We start from the raw sequence: 10,576 nt of genomic DNA on the forward strand, positions 1-10,576 counted from the left end.
AAGACTTAGTTGGTAGTTGGTCTTCCTCGACCAATTCCATCTCCCCTGACTCCTCTAGCACTATGTGTCATCTTTATCTATTAAAATAAAAACAATAACTTTTTAACTTTATAAATTCTTTACTTAAATTTTCCCAAAGTGACCAAAACACCTTTTTTAGAATTAGTAATTTAATGGCAATAAATATTATAAAGGTACAAAACACCTTCTCCTTCCTTTGGAATTAAAATAAAGTGGCTTTATAATATGTGTATATATAATATGCAATTATAATTTTAAATATAGAATACCACCATATATAAAAACAATGCACTTATCTCTCGTCCACTTACAAAATTTTATCTCTCATGGACATGCTTTATGAGCATTTCATTAAGCCTTCAAATGTATTCACGTAATGTGAAATTTAATTCACTTACACGTAATTCCTCCCCGCATTCAAAAACAACATCAACACAATGACCTTATAAGTTTAGTGATGTTCTTCCTCGAATCGCCTGAAATTATCTCTTTCACCAATGCCAATGATTTCTCCACCGTTCATTCCTCAATAACCATCTAACCTTTGACTCCCACGCGACACGTGTTCAATGCAGGTCTCCAATGTTTGCAGCAATCGACTTCGCAAATTCATATTCAACTTCTCAGCGGTCTCTAAAACTTTCCACGTTGCTCCACAATGCACGGTATAGACAACAACCTCCCGCATTATCTCAAAAATAACCTAGGTGGCTCTAATGAATAATGCACAGTGTATGAATAACTGATGGCGTTCCTTGGATTTATTAAATTCAGCTCTTATAACCCAATCATTAAATTTATGCTCTGATAAAAAAAGTGATGCAAAGAACAAATGAGGAAAGTACTCATTAAAACAAACATATAATTTATTAAATTAATTTTCTCTACAAACTAGAGTTTACAAAAGAATTATATGGCTATTTATTCTTGAGGAAGAAAACTCTCGAATTTCTCAAAAAGAAAACTTCTTCCTAGATATTTGGAGGAAGTTGAGAGTAATATTTTCAATTCTATGAATCTATCGTAACTACCTAATCTCTAGCAATTTTTAGAAGTCTGCACAAAACCTAGAATTTTCTAAATTAAATAATACATAAATATAAAATAAGAGATTCTCCCGCGTCAGAACTTCACACAATGGGTATCATTGCTTTTTAAGGAGGGAGGAATGCTTCGAATGGAAAGTCACATCCACCCTTGGTATTCATCGACCCGTGGTATTTATCCACTCGTGGAATATACACATGGTATTGTAAGTGGAATCTACCCATCTTTCTATTCATCCACCCAAGGTATTTATTGTAGAAATTTTGAATAATTTAACACATATTCAATGGAGATTATCCTGATCATGTACTATTGCGGAATACATACACAATACATAAGCTCTTCTACGTTGATCATCAATATAGCAACATCAATAACAATAAAACATCAAAAGCATTCACACATTAACACAGTATGTAACCCGGGGAAAGCATCTCGCTAAAAACCCCAACTATCTGTATATTAATGATTGAGACCATGTAACATTACAAAGTACAATGCTTATCACGAGCAATCCAGTATCAGCTCCACCTGTTACACACAATACAGCTAAGATCTGATCTCCAAATCTATTCCACTGCTTGCTTGCCTCCACTGCTCAATACCTGCTCAAGAATTAATGAGAATGGTTTACCAAACTCGTATTTGCCTGCGGGCCCACTTAGTGAAGGCGGCTCTTTTCACTAAGCTCCATCATCTTGTTGCAATCTCAACACTCCCTCTCGACAAGATATGGATTATCAGCAACCCCTATCCTGCCTCGGTGGTATTCGAATTTGCTCCTGGTGAGAGCCTTCGTCAGAATATCAGCATCCTAATCCTCCGTTGGAATGTATGAAAGCAACATGATCCTCCGCTGCACACAATCTCTGATATGATGGTACCTGATGTCAATATGCTTAGATCTATCATGAAATACAGGATTAGCCAAGAGTTTAATGCAACTCTGGTTATCACAGTAAATCACAGTAGGATCCAAATGAGAACCGAACAAACCAACCAGGATCTTCCTCATCCATATAGCCTCGCATGCAGCCAAACTTGCTGCCATATACTCGGCCTCCGCTGAACTGAGTGCCACGGATCTCTGCTTCCTGCTGTACCAAGAAATTGCTGTCGATCCAATACTGAAGACCCCTCCTAATGTGCTCTTTCTGTCCGTTGGGCTCCCTGCCCAATCTGCATCCGTGAAGCCACATAGCTTCACCGCATCCTCTTGTCTGTACCACAAACCATATCCTGATGTGCCTCTCAAATAACGCAATACATGCTTGCCCGCCTTCCAGAAGAGCTTGGTAGGCTTAACCATAGCTTGTGAAAGCTAGTTAACTACATAGCATATATCGGGTCGTGTATTGACCAAATACATCAGTGACCCCACCAACTGTCGATAAACAGTGGCATCCACTTCTTCTCCCGAAGTGGCATCCTCCTTCCTCCAACCTCCAGGAAGAGGAGTATCAATAGGGTTGCAACCATGCATGTTGAACTTCTCCAGTATCTCCCGAGCATACTTGCCCTAAGAAACAAACAGTCCACCACTGCGCTGCCATATTTCCAATCCTAGGAAATAGTAAAGGAGGCCCAAATCCTTCATCTCAAACTCTGTAGCAAGATCCTTCTTGCATGACAGTATCAACAGCTCATCACCCGTTAGAATCAAATCATCAACATACAGTACAATGATAAGCAACTTACCCTCCACCACAATCTGGTATAGGTTAGGATCTGCCTCACTCTTGGAGAATCCAAGTCCTGTGAAATAGCTGTCTATCCGTGTGTACCAAGCACGTGGTGCTTGCTTCAACCCATACAGCGCTCTCTTGAGCCTGCACACATGCAACTCGCTGCTGAAGACCTCAAAGCCTTCGGGTTGCTCAATGTACACCTCCTCCTCAATGACTCCGTTGAGGAACGCAGTCTTCACATCCATCTGATGAATGTGCCATCCCATCTGCGCTGAGAGAGCAAGAATCGTCCATATGGAAGAATACCTTGCGACAGGTGCAAAGGTCTCCTCATAATCAATCCTCTCTATCTGTGAAAAGCCTCGGGCAACAAATCTTTCCTTGTACTTCTCTACACTCCCGTCAGCTGCCTGCTTAACTTTGTAGATCCATCTCGAACCCACCACTGATTTCCCTTCCGGTCTAGGAACAATCTCCCATGCACTGTTTCTGACAATAGAATCATACTCTTCCACCATGGCGTCTACCCATGCGGGATCCTCCACAGCTTCCACGAAAGAGGATGGCTCAGTCACAACACACTTGCTCATAAGAGCCATGTATCCAGTGTACCGATCAGGTGATTGTCTCTGCCTGCGTTGGGCTGTAGGTGGTCCTACAACTTTCTCTGCATCTTGAGCCAGTCGCTCAGCTTCTATCAAGCGCTTTCGCCCTCTGATGGTTGGCGCTGCATGAGTGGTCTCTTCCACTCCATGAACCTCGTCCTGTGGCTGATCCACATCCTGAAGCTCATCCTTAGGAACTAATAGCTCCTCATCTGCATGCAAGTGTAGCTCCCTCTCAAGCAAACACTTCATGGCTTTCTCCTCCTGAAATTTTATATCCCGTCGCACGACAGTTTTACCACTGTCTGGCAAATACACATGATAGTTGTGGGGCGTATCAGTGTACCCCACAAATATCCCAACCTCTGCGGTCGGCTCCAACTTCTTCCTGGCATCCTTCGTCACATGCATGTAAACGTTAGCACCAAAAATCCTCAAATGAGAAACATCAGGCTTCTTACCAGAATAAGCCTCCTCGGGTGTACTCATGCCAAGTATCCTATGAGGACAACGGTTCTGCACATAAACTGTTGTATTGCATGCTTCCGCCCACAAGTGAAGGGGTAGGCCTTGATCATGCAACATTGCCCATGCAGCACCCACAATCATTCTGTTCTTCTGCTCAGCTACCCCGTTCTGCTGTGGGTTATGGGGAGCTATGAGTTCTCTACGAATCCCTTCTGCCTTGCAGAAATCCTTGAACTCGTCCGAGTTGTATTCACCACCATTATCACTCCTAGGAGCCTTCACCTTCTTCCCCAACTCTTTCTCAACCAGTGCTTTGAATTCACAGAACTTTGAATATGTCTCGCTCTTCTTCTGCATGAATAAGATCCAGCACTTACGAGAGAAATCATCAACAAAAATCACATAATACCTGTGTTTTTCTATCGAAGCAACTGAGAAAGGTCCACACACGTCTGTGTGAATTCTCTCAAGGATCGTCGTGGCGCAACTCGTGAAAGGTGGCTTTCACAAACTTCCCCAAAGTACACCCCTTGCACTGATCTGACTGCGCAAGTGTGCCTTTAGGAAGCCCTGTAGTGATCTACTGTAGTATCTTCAAGGCTCCATGGTGAAGGTGACCCAATCTCCTGTGCCACAACTCGCCATCATCCCAGCTCACCAATCCTTCTGCCTTGCCTGCCATTGCTGCGCATCCATCTACATGCAACTGATAAAGGTTCCTCACTCGAACCCCTATCTTCCGGGTCTCACCAGTTGTCTTGTTGCGCAAGAAGGCCTTTCCCTCGCTGAAAACAACATCATACCCCTTGTCTTCCAACATCGCCACTGAGATAAGATTCTTCTTCAATCCTGGAACATGCATGACTTCCTTCAATACGAAGGGTTTACCAGACTCCCTCTCAAAGGAAATGGTACCGATACCGGTCACACTGTATCTACCATCATCGCCCATCTCGATGTGCACTCCAAGATCTTTGTCCTCTAGATCAGAGAACAAATCTCTATCTCCCATCATATGAAAATACGCACCACTGTCCAAGAACCACACCGATCCCATCACACTTGAAACCAAGCATGCGATCAATGAAAAATCAAGCTCAAACTGTGAGGCTAGAGCCTCTCCTGTTGAAGATCTAGCAGCCTGCTTGTTCTTCTTCTTCTGTGGACAATTAGTGGCATAGTGTCCGTGCTGGTGACAGTGAAAACACTTCACCTTGGACATATCCTGCTTCTTGCCTTTCACACCAGACTGAGAAGCTTTCTTGCTCTTCCCTTTCTTTGCTTTGGCAGCCAAAGTGCAATTCTCTTCATCAGCTCCCTTTGACGAAGATCCGTCCCTGGTACTCTGCCTGATCTCCTCCTGCACAAGATCTGACCATAGTCTTTCCCATCCTGGCAATTTCTCCCGACCATTGACAGAGTCCTGATAGGAATGCCAAATCTTCGGAAGACCAAGGAGAGCCAAGCTCACCAAGTCCTCATCATTGACTGTAACCCCCACACTTCCCAGCTCATCTCGACACTGAGTGAACTTCGTGAGATACTTGGGCATACTGTCACCCTTCTCGCATTTGATGTTTCTGAGTTTATCTTTGAGCGCCAGCTTCCTCTGATCGCTCTTTCTTTGGAATAATTCTGTTAATGATTTCCACATCAAATATGGAGTAGACTTTCCATGGAAGCTGGACACAATGTGATCCTTCACGCCCTCCAACAGAATCCTTCGACATTTTGCAGTCTTCTTTTGCCAAGCATCAGCTTGAGTAGCATCAGTAGGCTTTGGGACATCCGTATCTATGAACTCCTTCGGCCCGTTATCATCCAATATTGCCTCCATCCTGTCCTTCCATGCAATATAGTTTGAGCTGCCCTCAAGAGCATACTCCAATCGCAATCCGTTGAAAGACATTGTTGTGTTGCCACCAAGAAAACACTGCTGCAAATTCGAATTCCACCAGCAACCAACTCAACCGCCTCGGATCTAAGATTTGTGAGAACACAATATTTCTCGTACAGAGATTGACTGTATGGGCATTCACCAGATATCTCACCTTCCAAAGGAAGGATGAATCCAGAGGCTACCTGGCCCGATTACAGACTCTGCCTGAAGAAATAGAATGTAAACACTTCCTGAATAGTAGATCTGATGATCAACAGCTCTGATACCATGTAGAAATTTTGAATAATTTAACACATATTCAATGGAGATTATCCTGATCATGTACTATTGTGGAATACATACACAATACATAAGCTCCTCTACGTTGATCATCAATATAGTAGCATCAATAACAATAAAACATCAAGAGCATTCACACATTAACACAGTATGTAACCCGGGGAAAGCATCTCGCTAAAAACCCCAACTATCTGTATATTAATGATTGAGACCATGTAACATTACAAAGTAAAATGCTTATCACAAGCAATCCAGTACCAGCGCCACCTGTTACACACAATACAGCTAAGATCTGATCTCCAAATCTATTCCACTGCTTGCCTGCCTCCATTGCTCAATACCTGCTCAAAAATTAATGAGAATGGTTTACCAAACTCGTATTTCACCTCCAAATAATCACTCACACTGTGTAAGACATGAGCAGAGGCTATAATACTGGGCAAATACATGAGCAAAATCATTGGCATACTCAATCCCTTGATTGTGCAAATCCTCATGCACAACTATAGTCAAAACTGATAGCAATCTGATTCTCTAAGACTTGTCCCTGCTGAACTGAACATGCACTGACATGCAACTGAGTTAACTGATGTATTCTATAGTTTCATTATGAGTTAATAATTAGTTTAACAACTCATCATTAGTCTATTTGCAGTTAGACTAACTACAACTAGTTTAACCAAGTCAAACTAAATACAACTCCATCAACTCCACAATCAACTCCACCAAACTCAACTGATTGAGTTCTAACTGAAATCATGCATGCAACAACTCAACTGCATCATAAGAAAAGCGTACTTCTTTATGACAGCTGCATGGGCCACATCTGTAGCTCAAACTGAAGTGCTCCAAGCGAATAAGATCAAGTTTATAGTCCAAATATTATTATGAGACAATAATATTTGACTTTTCTATTTTGGACAGCCAGTCTAAAAATAGATTTTGATCACTCCTGCTGTGATCACTCTTGCTGTGGTCACTCCTACTGTAATCACTCCTGTTGTGGTCACTCCTGCTGTGATCATCCCTGCTGTGGTCACTCCTGCTGTGATCATCCCTACTGGGATCCAAAAATAGAACTTGTGCCATAATTTTCCTGCAGGCCCACTTAGTGAAGGCGACTCTTTTCACTAAGCTCCATCATCTTGTTGCAATCTCAACATTTATCTACCCATGGAATTTACCCATTGTATTGTAACTAGCATCCACCCATGGTATTCATTCACCCATTGTATTGTAAGTGAGATCCACCCATGGTATTCAATCACCCATGGTATCTACCCATCCATGGAATTTACCTCTGGTATTATAATTAAAAAAAGACTATAAGTAACAAGTCACATTTTGTAAAAGGACATATTCTCCACCAGAATGTAGCTTTTACAATTATTCTCTATTTTAATAAAAATTTCCTTGGTGGTTTTGTTTAATGTGTGTTTTTCTATTTTCTTCTGGCATTTTAATTTTTCAGATCCTTGGGGCCTCCCTCCCCCAAGATCCATTTCAATTTTTTTTTACCTCGGGGGCATCCCCCCAAGATCTGGATCACAGATTGTCTCAAACCTCCATCGTAAGGAGACTCCATATGCGATGTGGAAGGCCTTGACAAACCTGTTTCAAAACAACGGTGACCACAGGAAGCTAACACTGAAGGACAAGATCAGAAAAATCAAGATGGAGAAGGGTGACACAATACCGAAGTACTTGACCAAGTTCACCCAATGTCGGGATTAGCTTGGAAGTTTCGATGTTATAGTTGTAGAAGACGATCTCATGATCCTAGCACTTATACGCCTTCCCAAGAGCTAGCGAAACTACCAAAACTCAGTTAATGGGAGGGAGAAGTTACCAGAGTGAGAATGTTTGTGGTCCAACTTGGTGCAAGAAGAGATTCGGCGGAACACGAGAGATGGATCCTCATCCAAGAATGATGATGAGGAGAACCATGCCTTAGCTGGTAAGGTGAAGAAAGGTAAGGGGAAGTCATCCCATTCCAAATCAGATTCTAGTCAGGGCAGCAAGAAGAAGGACATATTGAAGATTAAATGTTTTCGTTGTCCCGAGTTAGGACACTATGCCACAAAGTGTCCACACAAGAAGGCCAGGAAGAATCCCTTAGGAGGAGTGGTAGGTGAATCTCTTGCTTCACAATTCAAGATGGATTTCACCCTCATCGCTTGCATGGTGACATTGGTGATGGATAGTGTGAGGTACCTGGATAGTGGAGCCTCATTCCATATGACTAGAAACAAAGAGTTCTTTCAATGACTTGGAGGAGAAGGACCTCTAGATGCACATCAAAATAGGAGATGATGGGAAGTATAACACGACCGACATCGGTACTGTTATCTTTCAGAGGAAGTTTGGTTCTCCTCTCACATTAAAAGATGTCATGTATGTTCCAGGTTTGAAGAAGAATTTTGTTTTAGTTGCCATGTTGGAGGATCATGACTACGATGTGATATTTAGCAAGAAAAAGGATTTCCTTCATCACATAGCCTGAAGACAAGTGAATCGAATTGAGGTTCAGGTGAAGAACCTCTACAATTCGATGTAGAATACTATACTACTTTGAGCAAAAAAGTAGGGAAGGTGTAGAGTCGAGATATCGGTGAGTTGTGGCATAAAATATTGGGTCACTTGCACCATGGAGCTTTGAATATCATGTAGAAAATTTCTACAAGACCTCCCAAAGGTACATTAGTGATCCAGGAGGATCTCGAGACACCAAGGGGATGGATAAAGGCTTGAAATTCAAAATGGCAGAAAGGAGAAGTTGATGGCATCAGTTGAGAGGGCTCGTCTTCCTAATCGCGATGGCATGAATGGTTTGTCAATCCGAGCTCGTATGCAAAAGATAGAGCTCTTCAAAGTTTGGTATGGCAAGGGAAAAATGGGGCCCACAGTGCGCCACATGGCATCCCAGTCAGCACGTGGGACCCACATGGCAGCCCATTAAACGCTGACACATGGCAGCCCGTCATTAGCCTCCTAAACCTGCACAAGAAAACATTTTGGTTATAATTGAAAAATCAAATCAAAAGGAAAAATAACCAAAATCTAAAAAATATATATATAAAGATCAAAACCATATCATAATATGGTAAAAGTCATAACCATATACTATACATATTAAACCACCATATCAAAAAGGGTTATAACATGAACCATAATATAACCAACGTATAAAGTGGCAACCCATATATTCACATAATTAGGCCGATAGGCCTTTCCTATGCATCAACAATTGTCAACACTTTTACCCTCCTCCATTCGATCAAGTGAGACACTTTCAACTGTTGATTTGAAGTGTGACTGCTTTTTCCAAATATCGGTTGAGTTGCCTTCTTGGCATGGCAAGATATTTTTACTGCTTTTTCCATCTTCCCTGGCTTTTGGCAAGCACTGGCCTGCTGCGATTCCGCTTCTTGGGCTTGTAAAAGCAGCGGTGCGATTGATTTATTGGGAGATCAATTCGCACAGAGCAGGGAAGGGTCTTGGCTTATTTTTTGCACGGCCGAGAAGCAGGCAAAGGCCAGTGTACGCAGGATTCTACATGTAAGTCTGTCCTATTCAGCTATATTATTATATCTAGATTCCGCTCTGTTATTCCTGTTTTTGCAGTTGCAGAATAATTTCGTTCAATAAGGGCAGCACATTGTTCTTTAATACGGTTGTGGATTTTTTAAATATGACTGGTGGAGAAGAGGATTCTTCTGAGCTCCCGGTTCGAAAATGTTGTTTATTATTTTGTTTGTACTATCAAGAGACATTTTATTGTGTAACGGAATCGATCTATTAACCGGTTGGAAATAGATGTAACTTCGGCTGTCAAATTTGTCTTATATACTAGAACCAGGATTTTCTTTCTAAAGGCCTAGCTTTGAGCTGGCATTCTCAGATGGACTTGATTATGCCTTTTTCACCAAAATATGGAAGTAACGGCTCTGGAATTTGCCGATGGAACCAGAAATTTAAAGAATCAGTCTGTGGTTTTGCATTTTGAAGTATTCCGTCTGTTGTTCAAGAATCAGTCTGTATGTTGGATTTCAAAGTGATCTTTCAGTTGTTCTTTATTTTGAGCCAAAGTTTTGATTCAAAATTTTGAGAAAAGATCTGTCTGCAACTTGCATTTAAGCAGAATACTCGAATAGTTGGGTTTGAATAAAAGGAGCGGCCTGGAACTTGTATTTGAGCAGAACGAACACATAGCTTGGTCTGAAATAAGCATTTGAAGGCAGTTTTTTTGAAAGATAGAATGGGCATTTTGCTACTGAGATAATTTTTCAAGGATGTGAAATTGAATCTAGCAGAATTAGCCAATATTTGACAATGCCAATGTTGATCTCTCAGGCCAGTTTATTTATCCATTTATGTAAAAATTTATGAAGAGACGGCACGCACATGGAGTGGAGGATAGCTATACAAAATAATATATAAAAGATTCAGAGGTTTCTTTTAGAAGCTAAATTTTTTCTTGAAGAGAACACAATGTTTTCATTTAGTATTAGCAGATAGCAACTCTTCATAAGGATCTTCATTTATCTCAATATAAGTCGATAGTAGTT

This window comes from Pinus tabuliformis, chromosome 7 (genome assembly GCF_031772625.1).
Source record: "Pinus tabuliformis cultivar Carrire ecotype Pingquan chromosome 7, CPIR1, whole genome shotgun sequence".
Lineage (NCBI taxonomy): Eukaryota > Viridiplantae > Streptophyta > Pinopsida > Pinales > Pinaceae > Pinus > Pinus tabuliformis.